Source organism: Tupaia chinensis, unplaced genomic scaffold (genome assembly GCF_000334495.1).
Source record: "Tupaia chinensis unplaced genomic scaffold, TupChi_1.0 Scaffold000346_1, whole genome shotgun sequence".
Lineage (NCBI taxonomy): Eukaryota > Metazoa > Chordata > Mammalia > Scandentia > Tupaiidae > Tupaia > Tupaia belangeri.
The window spans coordinates 1953865-1970049 of NW_006159840.1; the positions used below are offsets into that span (position 1 = coordinate 1953865).

General features: G+C 43.3%; 1 protein-coding gene and 1 long non-coding RNA gene across 5 annotated transcripts in view; one reads left to right on the forward strand and one right to left on the reverse strand.

Moving 5' to 3' along the window:
* LOC102468611 (uncharacterized) overlaps positions 1 to 13873 on the forward strand; it is a 57549-nt gene extending 43676 nt beyond the window's left edge. For both annotated transcript variants that reach the window (XR_001370639.1, XR_335120.1), the window contains exons 3-4: positions 13249 to 13354; positions 13803 to 13873. This is a non-coding gene — a long non-coding RNA (uncharacterized LOC102468611). The remainder of the gene's footprint in view (positions 1 to 13248; positions 13355 to 13802) is intronic.
* Positions 1 to 16185, reverse strand: part of PRKN (parkin RBR E3 ubiquitin protein ligase) — a 1506714-nt gene that overhangs the window by 298162 nt on the left and 1192367 nt on the right. The window lies entirely within an intron of this gene.

Below are 16185 nucleotides of genomic sequence, written 5' to 3' on the forward strand. Positions count from 1 at the left end.
TCCTCATCCTCATCCTTTTTTTTTTTTTTTTTGAGAGAGATTTTCACTGTAGGGCACTTGCGCTCGCCAGACAGAAAGAGAGAGACATAGAGACAGAAAGCGAGAAATCACCCCCCAGGGAGGATGGTCATGCCGCAATCCCTTCTCCTCCATTCTCCTCTTGGGATCTTGGGCATATATGCACACATGCCCAGCGTGAGATTTAAGCCACCGGGTCCGGGATGCGAACCGCGGTCGACTACGTGGGAGTCCAGCGACATAACCATTATGCTACCTGCTGGTTCCCAATCCTCATCCTTAAAGAGCCTATAGCTTAGCTGAGGAGAAATATAAACAGATACATATAATAAAAAGCTAAATGAAAACAGTGCTAATAAAGCCTTGTTCATAGAGGTCTACACAGTTGTCTTCACACTTACTACTTCCCTTGATGTGCACAAGAAACATTTGAGGTAGATCAGAAAAACTGAATCGTCCCTAGTTCAGAAATAAGGAAAATAAGAATAAAACATTAAGAGGTAGACCCCACTCCTTAGCACCAATAGTGCTGTATCATTGATTCTTTTGTTGGTACCAGATTGCCTGTCTTCTGCTAAAACAATTTACCAAGAGGCCGTTCACCTGAGGTGATTCTAAAGCCCTGGGTTCCTAGGTAAGCCAACTGAAGTCTAATTCACACTCACTTTCTATAAGTGGCTAACTTGAAAGAAAATGAAACTTTAGCTCAGGCATGAATGGCAAGTGGATGTTACTCATACCATCTTGAACTTACCATTGGTATAATATAAATAAGTTTTGCAGTTGCTCAAACTTTACCCAATTAAATATACTTCTTTGTTCTGCTTCCACATTCACTCTATGAAAGCTCTCTTTCAACCACTTGGGGAAGAACTCTAACCTCTTGAAATTTAGAGATGCTGCTTCATGAATTGCTGTTTGCTCAAATCAAGTCTCTCTTTGAGACAGGGTCTTGCTATGTCATGATCTTCCTGTCTCAACCTCCCAAGGGCTGGTTCTGTTGGCACACACTACACACCTAGGTTTTAGGGTGGACAGGAATCAAATCCAGGCCTTCCACGTGGCCTCAGTCTGCCGAGTAGCGGACCTCAAGTAAACTCCAAACTTTTAATGTGCCTCAATTTAATTTTTAACATTTCTCTTTTATTCAGTCTTCCCTCTGGGTTCTGAAATTTCATTGACCTCTCTTACCTGACTTTTCTCCTTTCTCCAACTCTTTGTTCTTGGGGATTTCTTCTTCTTATGCTTTCAGCATCATTTTGGTGGGATTTTGAGGAAATAGTAGACATAAGCATATGGAGTATATTTGGGACTCAATGTGGGACAAAATTATTTCTAGCTAAAAATTTTGCAAATGCCATACTAAGGAGAGCAAATCTGATGTAGTGCTTTAAAAAATGAATCAGGAAAAGCCACTGAGATGACAGGGATACCCAAGAGAGGGAAGCAAATAGGAGAGGCTATGGTGTGAATGTTTGTGTCCTTTATTAATGTTTGTGCAACTGAATTAGCACCTTTATAAAAAAGGCCCAGCGGGGCTTGCTTGCCCCTCTGGTCAGGTGACGATGCAGTGAGAAAGTGCTTCACCAGACACTGAATCTGCCAATGTCTTGATCTGGGATTTTCCAGCTTCCAGACCAATAAGAAATAAAGTTCCAGTTTGTTTGTTTGTTAGCTTGTTTTTTTTTTTTTTTTTTTTAAAGAACCTGCCTGCCTGCCTTCCTTTCTCCCCCCCTCCTTTCCTAATCAAAGAGGGAAGCATTGTGTGAGAGAGAAAGAGGTTCCCCCAATAGGACCTTGTGCTGTGTTCTAATCCTAGCCTCAGCCAGGCAGGATCACAGGTAACCAGGAGTGCACCCAGAGTGCACAGCAAGACCTCAGGATGCAAACCCTACACCTTCCCCTAGAGTCTCCCACCATGGAGCACTGGGTTGCCACTGCAGCTGGCTTGACTTCTGTGGTTTATAGTTATGTATTGGTGTTTTGTGTGGCAGCCTAAATGGACTATCACGGGAGACTTTTAAACCTGTATGATAGACTACCTTAATATAATAGAAGTCATTATCTTTCCTTCTTCTAGAGTCTTGAAATTCAATAAAAGTTCCAATACAGGAAAACTGTATGAGTTCCTGTGAATGAAAGAAACATTTGAAACACAGAGATAATCGAGGCCATTTTGCTAGAGATGTAACTTTGGATCACTCAGCTAGAGCAGGTTTTCAGAACAGGCGTAAAGCTGAGCGAGGGGGCCTGTAGGGAGAAGACAACATTTGCATAGCACAACAGAAAGGCTACACCAAAGCCTTATGGTTGTGGGGCTGGACAGAAGTTTAGCCTCCAACTTACTCTGCCAGCTCGGCAAGCCAATGTCTATCTTTACGGGTGGACAGAATTGAGGTTGAGTGCAATGTACTCACCTGGAAGAAGGGCTTGCAGCATAGCTGCTCACACACGTGCCACAGATTTGGTCTGTTTTACAGAGATTAGGATGTGTCTCTAATGCTGAGTGTTTAGGTCAATGATCTGATACACGTAACAGACAATTAAGGAGATGTTTTATACTAAAAATCTAGGACTAGATTTTTTTCTTTTCATCTGATAAAAAATAACAAATTAGAATAAACTTTAGATTTAGATTTATATACTATCTTACTTTGCATTCTAGAGTAACATATTTGAGTTCCTGAAAATCTACTATTTCTGCATTCTTGAACTACTTCTCTGAAGTAAGTTTTCAGGTATTGCTGTAGGAGGTGGATGAGTATGCTATCTACCCCCTTTAAAGGTGAGACTCTCACATTAGAAAATTATCTAAAAATGCATTAAAATTCAACAGTTTGGGACCAGCAGTTAGCGTAATGGCTATGTCGCAGAACCCCCATGTGGTCAACTGCGGTTTGAGTCCTGGACCTGGTGACTTAAACTCACGCCAGGCGCGTGTGCCCAAGATCCAGAGAGGAGAATGGAGGAGAAGGGATTGCGGTGTGGCCATCCCCCCTGGGGGGTGATTTCTCACTTTCTATCTCTCTGTCTTTCTGGCGAGCGCACGTGCCCTATAGCAAAAGCTCTCCAAAAAAAAAAAAAAAAAAAATCAACAGTTCACTTTCTTCTGTGGAAAAATACTGTATGTATGTAGATATGTATATGTATGTATTTATGTATAAGGGATCATCAAAAAGTTCATGGAAAATGTGTATCATGAAAAAGTTAGGCATGGATTTCAAAAGCATTTTACACCAAAATAAACTCATATTTTAATAACACTTTGCATGAACTAAAAAGTCCCCTTATATTCGTATATATTCATAGTGTGCAGATAATGTGTATACACACGCACATATTCATTATGTATGCATACATATAGGCACACATTTCCATTTTTTAAATGCTCGATGGAGAACGGTCTTGACTAACAGCCCATTCTGTACTAGTGGTGGCCATGGCAGGCAGGTCTTTTGAGATAGATGGGAATAGGGGAAAGACAAGAATGTCGAGCAGAAAAGATAACCTCTGATGTGTGGTCTACTCTACTTCCTCTACTCATCAGTAGAGGAAAAGGGTCCTATTGGATTAGGCAGAGAATAAAGGGGGGAATCTTTAGGCAGGTGTAGATAGTGTGCAAAAGTGCTGAGCCAGATTACTTATGGGCCTGTGATGGGGGAGAATGGGAAACAGGAGTGAGTTTTATACATAATGAAGTATTTTCCTTTCATTATAAAGACTGGGTTTTATCCTAAAGGTCTAAAAGAACCATAAAAACACTTAAAACTCCCTATTTTCAAGTCCCAATGTCAGGAGCGGTGTAAGAACGGGCTAATGCTGGGAGAGTAGGGCAGCTGCTCGATTCTCCAGGTGAGGTGTGCATGACCTGAAGAGAGGCAGGAGGGATGGAGGCTGGGAGGCACGGAACAGCAAGGCAGAGGATGGCGTGGATGACTGGGAGGCTGGCGATGTGGGGGAAGAGGAGCCCGGGTAATGTCGGGCTCTCTATCTTTGACAGTAGGGTTAGTGATTACATTTGCTGAAAAAAGAAAAAAATGAATCTTCCAGTTCCATTTGACAGATTGAACAAATGTGCGTAAGTCTCCTACCTCCCAAAGCTCCACCAAAACGACAGTGAAGGACTAGAAAGGGCACAAATTGACAAGGACAAGGATGTTGAGGGAGGAAAAACCAGATGAGAGATGTTAATCAAATCACAGAGCACAGATGGGAGAGCAGTAACCTGGTTAGCAGAGTAGAGAAAGCTAAACCCTAACTGTCTGCAACACAGAGTTAGTAATGAACTAGCCTATTCATGCTCAGAACCTCGGTGAGGCCCAGAAAAAGATACCAAGTACTGGGCAAATTCTAAGTAAAGAAAAAAAAACCAAATGAAAACAAGTTTTTGAAAATCTGATGTATAATGAGCAGTTTAAATTGTAGGATCTCAATCCCCCAGCCTGTAACACAGACAAATTGCTCTTCTCAGCTAGGCTGAAGACCAAAAGTTTATTTTTCAGAGGCTGATATGGGCCACCTGGCACAGCTTAGAGCGTGATGAGGTGCTCTGTTAAAATCAGGGAAATTACAGAAATGACTGTTGTTGATTGGTAATAACTTAACCCCTTTCTCCTGCCTGCATCCTAGACCAATGACATCCAGATCCAACAGGACCCTCATCTCCCCACATTCTTGTAGAGTTTCTCTGAATAAAGTGGTAGTTTTTCCTCTGTGTTCACAGCTACACTACCCTATAGAGAAGCCTAGCATTTAACTGCCTCTGTACATAGTTTCCAACACATTATATAAACGCTTTGAAAAAAATTATAAATGAAAAGACAAAGACAGATAGCTAAGTAAATTCTTCAAAATGAGATAGGAGACCAAAAGAAATTGAAAAGGAAATAGAGAAAGCAATTTAGGGAAGAGTAGGGAAACTTAGAAAAAGCAAAATGACAACACATGCTCAACTCTAATAGATATCCTTGAAGAGGTCAGATGATGGTATAAAGAAAAATAGTATTTAGAGGACAAAGAAGAGGTCTTAAATGAGGGTGGCAAAAAATTTAAAAATTCAGTTAGTCTGGAAAACAAAGTTGTGGAAAGCACACAGAAAGCATAGCGAAAAATAAAGTACTGAGAGAAAACAAAGAATTGACCCAAGAGGTTTTATATCCAACAAATGGGACGTCCAGAAGAAAAATGAAAAAAAAAAATTAAGAGAAGAAGTGATCCAAAATTAATACAAAAAATCTTCCACAGTATGAAATGTCATGAATTCCTAGATTCAAGGGCTCACAATGATGAATGAGGACGATTCAAGGATGGCCACACAATGGAGGGAAGAGGCTGAGCGTTTGTACACAGAATGGCTGTCAGCAGCTTAGAAGGAGCTCCAAAGACAATAGTTGATCCTCTTAGTCCAGCCACTTAACCACCAGCCCTTGGGCTGGTCCTGGAACTTGTTTTGAAGTATAACTTGCTTGAGTGACTTGACTCCATTCTCACGAATGCCTTTGCTTACTCTCCTCACACACACATCGTACATGGTGCCTCAGACAAGCAACAGAGCTACTTCTTTTGAGGATATACAAAGACAAGGCAGGGACCAGCAGATGGTGTAACAGTTATGTTGGTGGGCTCCCACGTAATTAACCATGGTTTGAGTACCGGACCTGGCAGCTTAAAACTCATGCAGGGTGAGAGGGGAATGGGAGGAGAAGGGACTGTGGCGTGACCATCCCCTCTGGGATAGGTGATTTCTTGGGGTGATTCCTCACTCTCTGTCTCGGTTTCTATCTCTCTAGTGAGCACACGTGCCCTATAGCAAAAGTCTCTCTCTTAAAAAGAAAAAAAAAGAAAAAAAAAGACAAGGCACAGATCAAGACTTAGAATGCTATCAGTACTGAGCATTTACCCGTGTCTTGTCCTGAAAGTCTTGAGTTGCAGCGTCATCCTGAGAAAGGAGTCACCTTGAGACGGTCCTGTCACTGTCAGAACTGGACTTTGTCACAGGTCTCTGAACTCTCCTTGACACTTGGGACCTGGTCTATTAACCACTCTTTTCTTGTCTCTCTTCACGAGTTAACTATTGAGTCAGCAGAAAAGTAAAAAAAACAGATGTACTTTTCTGTTTTCTATGCAAAATGTGTCATGACTTTTCCGATGACCCACTATAATGTGTGTGGCACGCTTAATGTTAATTACATAAGCTAATATGTGAGTATATGGTTGTACGAGTATATATACATGAGCACTAGGGTTTAATTCCTAGCTGGGTGCAAGCTAGGTCCCGCTATCTGCATGTGTGTGAAATCTGGCTTTTAGTTTTACTCTGGTTGTGACTCTCATGCCAGAACCTGCACCTTACCCACTGCCTGTGCCAGCTGAAGAGATTGTACGCATCACAAACTGAAGTCCGACACTGTGGAAAGATGCAGATCGCTTGCAGCAGGTTTTACCCCTGCTTGTGACTTCACATCCACATATCATTTAAGAACCTCTGTGCTTGGGATACCATGTGGAGTCCTAGGGAATCGCAATGCGCGAGGGAAAAGAAACTCACAGAGCGACAGTCAAGGCCCTTCTGTTTGGTAATGAGAGCCACAAGGAACAGAAGAGGGAGAGCCAGTAACAAGTGAGGCAGAGGATCCGGGGTGGGGCGGGGGGGTGAAGAGCTGGCTGAAGAGAGCTGGAGAAGGCTCCAGCTGTGCAGAGTCTGGGACGAGGTCGGGTGGCTCCAGCTGTTTTTGAGGCACCCACACTGTGGAGAGGTGCCCATGTTGGAAAGGAGGTCCACACACTGGGGCTGTGACAGAGGAGAGCACTGAGTCACAAGATGTCATCAAAGAGGTAGAGGGGAACCTGCCAGACGACACCAGGCGTTTTCTAGTATTTTTTTGTTTTGTTTTCCCGACTTGTGCACTTGCCAGAGAGAAGCAGAGAAAGGGAAACTGAGAAATCACCCCCACCTGGGGGATGGCAAAGCACAATCCTTTCCCCGCTTTCTTCTCAGAATTTTGGGCACATACACACACATGGCCGGCATGATTTTCAAGACACCGGGTTGGACTAGAACTGCAGTTGGCCACGTGGGAGTCCAGTGCCTTAACCACACTACCTGCTGGCATGACAAGTGAACATTTTATCCTAGTTATAGAGGGTCCCGCTGAAGCACTCTGAGGGAAAGGGTACAATCTGACTTGCAGTTTAAAACTATTAGTGGTTAAACTGAGGCAGGTGCTTAGTCTTGTTCAAGTGCTGCAGTGGTCCCTGACCGGCTTTTTAACTCAGTTGTCTTAATTCGTAACTGAGTCCATAACATCTATGACGGTGTTAATAGAGACGTCTGCAGACATTACCGGAATAACCACGTGCCTGGGAATACCGAGAACCTGAGTGTGCACGCACGGGCAGGCGGGTTTCACCCAGACACGGCACCTCACTCTCTATCGATGTTGTAACAAGTCAGCACAAAGCCAGCGACGGAGTGAAACAATACCTGGTCATGATCTCACAGTTTTCCTGGCCCAGAGCCTGCAGTGGGGCTCGGCTTCTCTGCTGAGATTCCTCTACCAAGAGTCCGGCAGGCCAAATTCCAATCCAGCATTCCTCTCCGGAGGTTCTGGGGAAGAGCCCACAACTCATTCCCATGTGGCTGTAGGACCAAGGTCTGTGTTCCTGGGGGCCGTTGGCCTCCAGAGGCGCCTGGCCCCAGGGTCTGCCCCTCAAAGCCAGCAATGGCATCTCTGCTGCCTTTGCTTCTTGGGTCCCCACTTGCTCTCTCTACTCTCCTTTTCAGCTACAGTGCTCTGACTCCAGGTGGGGAGACTAGGCTCTGCTTTTAAGGCCCCTGGTACTCGATTGAACCCACCTGGCTAAGCAGCACGGGCTCCCTCTCCGAAGATCTGCTGCCTTCACAGTAGCAGCAGCCAGCTTCCTGTTTGAACAGGGGACAGGACCCTGGAGGAACCTCTTTATAATATGTTTATTGATAGAGACAGTATATTAAAGTTTTTAAAAATAATAAAACCAACTAACTGAAGACCAAAGAGGGCTCTGTTAACAATGACAAGAAACAAATATGAGAGAAACACATAGTTTCAACAAAGTTAGCAAAGGCTTTAGACAACTTTTAGCATGACAACCTCGGTAGTCACAGCTGTATGCACGAATGTGTGCCATCGCGGATGGCTTTCTTCTTGGCCCAGCTGCCCTGGTGCAGTGGTAGCACAACATGCTACATTGCTGGAGCCTGTGCTTAGATCAGGGTTCAGTTCCAGGCCGGCCTGCACCTACCGGGCGTGCCTCTGTGTGCCTGCGATCCTGGGCGTCTGGTCTGGGAATGCTATGGGGAGAGCAACGGTTTGAGTCCCTGTCCAGGGTGCTTGTCTTTCTCTCCCTCTCTCTGTCTCTCTGACTCATGAAAGAAATAAAACAATAACTTAAGGGACCAGGTAGTGCGATGGTGCTTATGCAACTAGGCCCACATGAGAGGGTCCCAGGTTTGCACCATGCAGTCTCCCTGTACACGCTGAGTGCACACACACACACACACACACACACACACACACATCCACGGGCCATGATCTGGGCTGGGAGAGGCTGGGGTACACCATGGTGTGATAACCCTACTGAGGGTACTCCTCTTTGTAACACTCTCTCTCACAGAAGAAATATGTAAACACCATGGTGTGATAACCCTACTGAGGGTACTCTTCTTTGTAACTCTCTCTCACAGAAGAAATATGTAAAGCTAAATATATAAATTGCTTAAAATATTTTAAAATGATGTAACTAGATTGAAAAGAATATGGTAATGTTTACTTAGAGGTGAAACACCAACTTCCAATCTATGTTTAGACTATTTCTAAGTAGTTCTGGTATTTTAGATATCTAAGACTTTTTTTTTAGGTATTTGGTAGACATATAAATAATTGATATTATTTCCTGTATCTGTATAAAAGCATTGCATATACAAAACTGCATCACAATATCTCAGTATCAAGTTGAGATACAGTGGGAGTATCAATTTTGTGTATCAATTTGATGAAAAAAAAATCAACTTGGTGTCACTGATATACAATTAGACAGTGGGCAAAAATGACATTTACAGGATTTCAAACGTCTTCACTTAAGATCGCTTTCCCTTCCCTCACTTCTCATTGGCCTCGACATGCCGAGGTGCAGGTAGGGCCCTCTGCTGTGTTTGGAGGTGGGAGGTCTAGCTGACCTTACAGATTTTCTCTCTCGTGCCCCCTTAACAATAATGACAGCTTCTTAGTTTTACTTCCTGGGGAGGGAAGGCAGAGAAAGAAGTAACTTGGTGAAATTGCATATCACTATGAGAGGCTAAAGTTTGATGGGATCCTCAGAAGAAGGTAAATGGGAAAATAGGGGCCAGCAGATAGAGTAGTGGTTACCTGACTAGACTCCCATATGGCTGACCACAGTTCAAGTCCTGGATCCGATGCCTTGAAACTCATGCTGGGTACGTGTGTGTACGCCCAAGACCCGTGAAGGATTGTGGTGTGGCCATACCCCCTGGGGGGTGATTTCTCACTTTCCCTCTCACTGTTTCACTCTTTTTCCCCCACCCCCACCCCCAGAGCACATGTCCTAAGGCAAAACCTCTCCAAAAAAAAAAAAAGAATGAATGAAAGAAAGAAAGAAAGAAAGAGGAATGGGAAAATAAATGTTTCTTTTAATGAGATCAGTGTACATAGAGAGGTGAGTCTTTGAGCAGTTACCTGAAGTTTGTGTGTGTGTGTGTTTTTTTTTTGTCACATCTCATTTTAGGTTCCCTTTCTGCTGTCCCCTAACCCTGTTTCCCACTTTTAAAATAATCCTGAGGCCTATTTTTTTCTTTTGTATGCTAGAGGGTATGTGTGTGCTTGAGAGAGACAGAGAGACAGAGAGACAGAGAGATACAGAGAGAGTGGGAGAAAGAGTCCCCTAACTGGAGTGGTCATGTTGTAATCTTTTTTTCCTCCAATTCCCCATCTCATGGGCACACACACACACACCTGGGGTGCTTTTAAGCAGGTGGGGTCAGGACTTGAACCCTGGTTGGCCACATGGGTTCTAGTTTTCTCTGCTCATAACTTAGCTACTGTGCTACAGAGCTATCCCTGAAGCTCATCCTTTAGAAAAAGTGAAAATTTGGTGAAAATTTAGAGGATTGAAAATATTTTTATTTCAGTGAGTTTTAAACAGATTGAAAATATTTTTATTTCAGTGAGTTTTAAACAATCTACGAGAATATCCAGGTGATAATTACGTTAACAATTTCATAGTTATTCTCATAAAACTAAGCTCCAAATTTTAGCTAGAAGGAAACAGGCTGAGTAAAGATGAGACGAATGCATTTTTTGGACTGCTGAATGACCATAAGCTTCTACTGTGTTCAAGCACACAAACATAAGAGCCAGCACAGGCTGATGAAAGCCAGCCAAGAGGAAGCGCAGAGTGTGGGCTGGCCAGGGACCAGCTCTCCGGACGCCCCACCTCTTCACTCTCACGTGACTTAACCGTGGCCACTGAGACAGCAGAGGTCTGCAGGAGCGTCTAGGAAGGCTTTGGCTTTCCTGATGGTGGGGGGCACACCCTGTCCTCCCTCTCCTCCTGCACGGAGCAGGGACAGCCTTGATCTGGTTGGGAGTTGTTAGGGATGAAAACCTGGGTTAAGCAGACACAGATCACAGAAGCAGCCTGGAGCACAAAGAAATGTTAAGGAGGGGCTACATGACCATCTATATTGTGCACGCTGCAAAACAAGTCCTGTGGCATGAGACCTACACAAAACAGGATGAGGAACAAGCTAAAAAATAAATTAACAGGTCCAAGGAGGTCTAAGGGCGTATGTCAGATAAACAAAGGATCTAAGTCAGGAAGGAGACAGGGCTCCTTGCCTCCCTGGGCAATGGCCCGTTGTGTCTGTGGGACATATCCTCTGTAATCTCCCTCATTAAACCCGTGTTCAGCTTGATTTCTTGTCCTTCAGTTCTTTACTGTGTCAGGCAGTCAGGGCCCACCTGTTTCTCGACCTAAAAATCTGACTATGGGACAAGGCTGCAGAGAACTGCAGAGGTAGCTGCCCTAAGGTGACATGGTGAGCCAAGGCCAGAATGGCACCCTGCGGAAAATCGTCCTCTGTTCATTCAAGCGTGTGTACTTGGGGTTCTGCTGCTTCCAGCCTGCAACCCCCTCACTGAGACCCTCGGGTCCAGGCTACTCTGGCCTTCCGGTTTCTGCTGTCAGCCCCTGCCCTTGCTCCATGTACGGACTCACGTGCTGCTCTCTCTCACGGCTTGTCGGCTAGTCTAGGCCCCTTCTGCCTGCCTCACTTCAGTGCTGTCCTGTAACGGCTCAGGACGCTTATTGGAGCTCATGACCTTGCAGCTTGGAGTCAGGGTTCTGAGCCTGGGATGGCGACACAGCACGTTTGTCCCCGGCTTCCCTCTCACAGGGAGAGGCTGGGCTGAACCCACCTCTTTTAAATGTTAAGCAATATTAGGACTCTTCAAGGAAAAATTCAGTGTGTGAAAAAGAACATGTCCCTGGTACCAGCAGTTAGCATAATGGCTATGTCGGGGGGGGCCCCCCCCCCATAAAAAAAAAAAAAAAAAAAAAAAACAGAGAGAAATAAAAAAGAACATGTACCCACACCCCCTTTTTCCCCTGTCTCCTTTTTATACTCAAAAATATTTTTAGCATCTCGTTGGCAAATCAGGAAAATGCTGATGAGAATAAAATTTATTTGTACTATTATTAACCATCTGTATTTCCCTGCACTTTTAAAATACAATGTTCATTAAGATTTTAGAATAAATTACTTTAAAACTAGCAATTCTGTCTAAGGGGACAGGGACTTATAGATTGTAAATTTGCAGCAATTTTCAAGGAGAAATGTAATAACAAACTTTAGTTTGCTGGGTCCATGGTATTTACATTTTTTTCTTTTTCTTTTTTTGGAGAGGTTTTTGCTATAGGACACGTGCACTCACCAGAAGACAGAGAGAGACAGAGAGACAGAAAGTGAGAAATCACCCCCCAGGGGAAAAGGCCACGCCACAATCTCTTCTCCTCCATTCTCCTCTTGGGATCTTGGGCACACATGCACACGTGCCTGGCATGAGTTTAAGCTACCAGGCCTAGGACTCAAACCGCAGTCAACTACATGGGAGTCCAGCAACATAGCCATTATGCCAACTGCTGGTCACACTTTTTTTCTTATATTGTTTCTACATGGGAGTCCAGCAACATAGCCATTATGTCAACTGCTGGTCCCTTATACTTTTTTTCTTACATTGTTTCGGCTTTGTTTTCATTGTAACCACCATCAGAGAAGGATTTGAACAAATTAATAGATAAGATGATGGTTCTGAGGCACAACCATGTTTCACATAGGGGCTGGTGGGGTTGGAGTGAGGTCCTCAGAAGCTAGTCTAAGAGCTGCCAAAAGAAAGGGGTGGCGACTTCAGTCTTTCTGCTGACTCTGTGGGCTACGTCCACTGATAGGATTACATGCTTCAGCTTGTTCATCAATGAGTTGCACCGAAGGAAAAACACTGTGAGAAAGTGAGATTCTGGGGCTGGACAGCAGCCCAGTGGTAATGTGATGCTCTGACCCATATGGGAAGGTTCCTGGCTTGCATCCAGAGACCTCCCTGAGTATGTGGCATGCACATGTGCTGTGATCTGCGCTGGCTGAGCCAGGAGTGGACACTGGCACCGAGATCCTGCTGGTGTGTACTCTCTCTTTCTCTCTGTCTCTTTCTATGTCTCTCTCATTCATGGAAGAAATAAATAATAAATAAGATGAAAGGAAGTGAAAGAGAGAAAGAGCGAAGAAGGAAGAAATGAAGGAAGGAAGGAAAGGAAATTGATTTTAAGACAGTGGTAAACATAGCCGAAAAGTGCTGGTAGAACCAGTGGTGTTACACCACGTGGGAGGCCTTGCCCCTCTGCCTCTATGTCCAAGCACAGAATTACATATGGATTTAAGAACTAATTTGTATTCATGATAATTTGCTAAGTTAATGTTACTTTGGTTTTGCTATACATGTTCCGGCAAATTGTAACATATATTTTTTCATATTAGTATATGAAGTACTTAGTGTTAAACATTATTTCATGTCCCACGCTTGTTAATTCCCTATGAATAACTCTCTTTTTTCAACTGCTGCTTGGGAAAAAAATGTTATTTTGTTTGAGAATCCTCTCCCTCTTCCGACCCTGTCGCCCCAGGATGTAAACAACTTCAATGAGAAGTGCACAAGGGAAGTACTTTGTGCTTTGTCTGGAAAGCCACAGGCATCTCTGAATGCAACTGACCCTCTTGCAGGGTGAAAAAGTAAGTCTAATTTTTTGTTACTTGCCTAATTTTTTTTTCCAGCTTATTCTTTTCCTATCACTTCCCCTCCTCTCAAAAATACTAAAAATTACACTGAAGACTTAATCTTAGCTTTATCTCCAAACTTACCTAGGAACTATACATCAATACAAGACTAATTGCACATAAAATTTAATTTCTATTGCACTGCCACATAAAAATGCAAAATGCTTCAGTGGTGTAATGTCTAGCGCTGAGCTCAAGCCAATAAGGCTGCCCCAAGATGGCTCGTACAGATGCAATTATGTCTCACATACTCAAACTGTTTTCTTTCACAACATTACTTTTATTATGCAAATGTGTAAATCTAATTTTAATCTGAAAGACCATTTAGAAGATTAAAATTGTGCTCATGTCTTACTTTCACTAAGTGTAATTAAATATATTAATTTTTTTTCCCCATTGGAAGAACGATTTCAGTGTCCAGCAAGAGCCCTTCATTGTTTCATGCCTGTGGGTCAAGAAACCACCATAGGCAGCAAAGAGCTGCCATGTTGACTAGTATTCCTCTTCCTCCCTGGTGGTTCCGGGTAAGTGGATGTGACAGGGAAACAAGTGGAAGGGAGCAGAGGGCATATTTCAGTAAGAGCAGCAGAAGTTCTCTGTTTGGTAGCAAAAAAACAAAAACAAAAACAAAAAACAAACAAACAAAAAACCCAAAAACAACCCCAGCAGAGTGTGAAGTGGTTCCAAATCTTCATCTGAAAAAAGACTGAAGATCTAGAAAGGTAACCAGGACACAGATCACATGGTGTTTCAAGACATATGGTCACTAGCATGGGAATTTTTGGCAAGCTTGTAAAGCAAACCTTTACAAAAATTTTCATTAGAAAAACAAAAAAGGAATAAATTCTGGATGCTCAGAGCAGCTAAGAGACAAGAGGAAAACGAACTTGCTGATTGTTTTCCTCCTTACTTTCAACTATTTACTGCTCTACGTTCAGGGTAATGGTAGTTAATCAGAATGGTTTCTAATTTTTTTCAATAGGTCGAGAGATGTTTGTTAGACTATAAACTTTTTACACGATAAAATCTATAGTCACATCATGCATTTGTACAACAATAGCTAACATTTACAGAGTTCTTAGCAGGTATCACTGCGTTAAACTCTTAGTACAGGCAAATTCATTTCAACTTCACAACGATCCTGAAGTATTACTTTTACCATTTTCTAAATGAGAAAACTGAACCTGTGCGAGGAGTCTACCCGAAGGCATAGTTAGTGTGTGGCAGAAGTAGCCTTTGAATTGAATGTTGGGGTTTGAAGTCTAGAGCTACAGGTTCAGTATGGGAGCCAGCAGCCATGGGTGGCTATTCCAGTGTATGTTGAAGTGAGGTGTAAGTGTAAACGACATACTAGATTGTGAACACAGTGCAAAAAACAGGAGTAACGTATTCCAATAATTTTATATTGAATACACATGGAAATGACAACATTATGCATACATTAGATTATATAAAACATATGATTAAGTTTCACTTCTTTTTTTAATTGCCAGAGGGCATGTGTGCTGAGAGAGATCATGCATGCTCTGATAGGGCCCGGTCATGCAGCAATCCCCTCTCCATTTCTCCATCCTGTCAGACGTGGGCATGCACAGACACGCACCCAGCATACTGTGGCCGGTGCTGGAATTTGAAATCGGCACATTGCGTAACCACTGAGCTACAGAGTTGGCTCTAGAATATCTTTCAGATATCATGAATATTACTCCTAACTATAGGAGAGTAAGAAGATGACAGATCGTTTTTATAATTATTTTTTTTTATGTTTTTGTCATAGAGCACACTCACTGGAGAGAGAAAGAGAGGGGAAGTGAGAAATCCCCTCCGATGGGGATGACCATTCTGCAATTCTTTCTCCTCCATTCTCCATCTGGGATTTTGGGCACACATGCACAAGTGCCCAATGTGATTTTCAAGCTGCCAGATCTGGGACTTGACCTGTGGTCAGTCATGTGGGAGTCCACTTCCTTAACTACCACACAGCCTGCTGGACCCTTGAAATATAATTTTATTTTTTCCATGAAAGAAAGAGGCAGGGAGAGGAAGAGAGGGAGAAGGAAAAAGAGAGAGAAGGCACTTCTAACAGGGCCCTCGGTTCTCAGCTGGCCTGGAGCATGGGTGTGTGCCTGCCTGCCCAGTGCATGCATGGAGACCTCTGGGTGTGGACGCAGGGCCTTCCCACATGGGCCCGCATCACACGGCATCACGTTACCACTGTGCCACCACTGCTAGCTCTGGATAGCTTTCCGAAACTGCATTACAAACCCTGTATGTGTCCAAACCACACATCAGCTATTTTTCTGCAATTTCAACACATCTCTTATGTAAAATGTTAGAGTATGCCAGCGTTTTTCGATCCGAAGGCCATGTAATTTTGTTGTCAAACACCTCAGTGCATGCGTGTGCTGTCTGCGCTGGAGCTACCCGTTATCTTCCCAGTGACTTAATCCAACTGCACTGTTCTGCAGATTAGCCAAAAAAGGGTAAGAAAGATGGAAGAGAAACTGAAAACATGGCGTTGGTTACGAATGCAGCTCCCCTTGCACATGTGCTTTCAGATCCAGTCCACGTAAGGTGGACAGAACAAGGCATCTGGATGTTCACGTCTAGCTGGCTAATTTAATAGTTGTTTTGACTTCCTATTAAAGGGTAATCTAATATTTGATAATAAACAGAGCACTTGAATTTTTCATTTTTCTTTGAACTACAGGAAGAAAGTCCAACTACGAAAAACCTCATTATGAAAGGTCTCATTATGATCTTGAGTTCTGTAGAAATTAACCTCT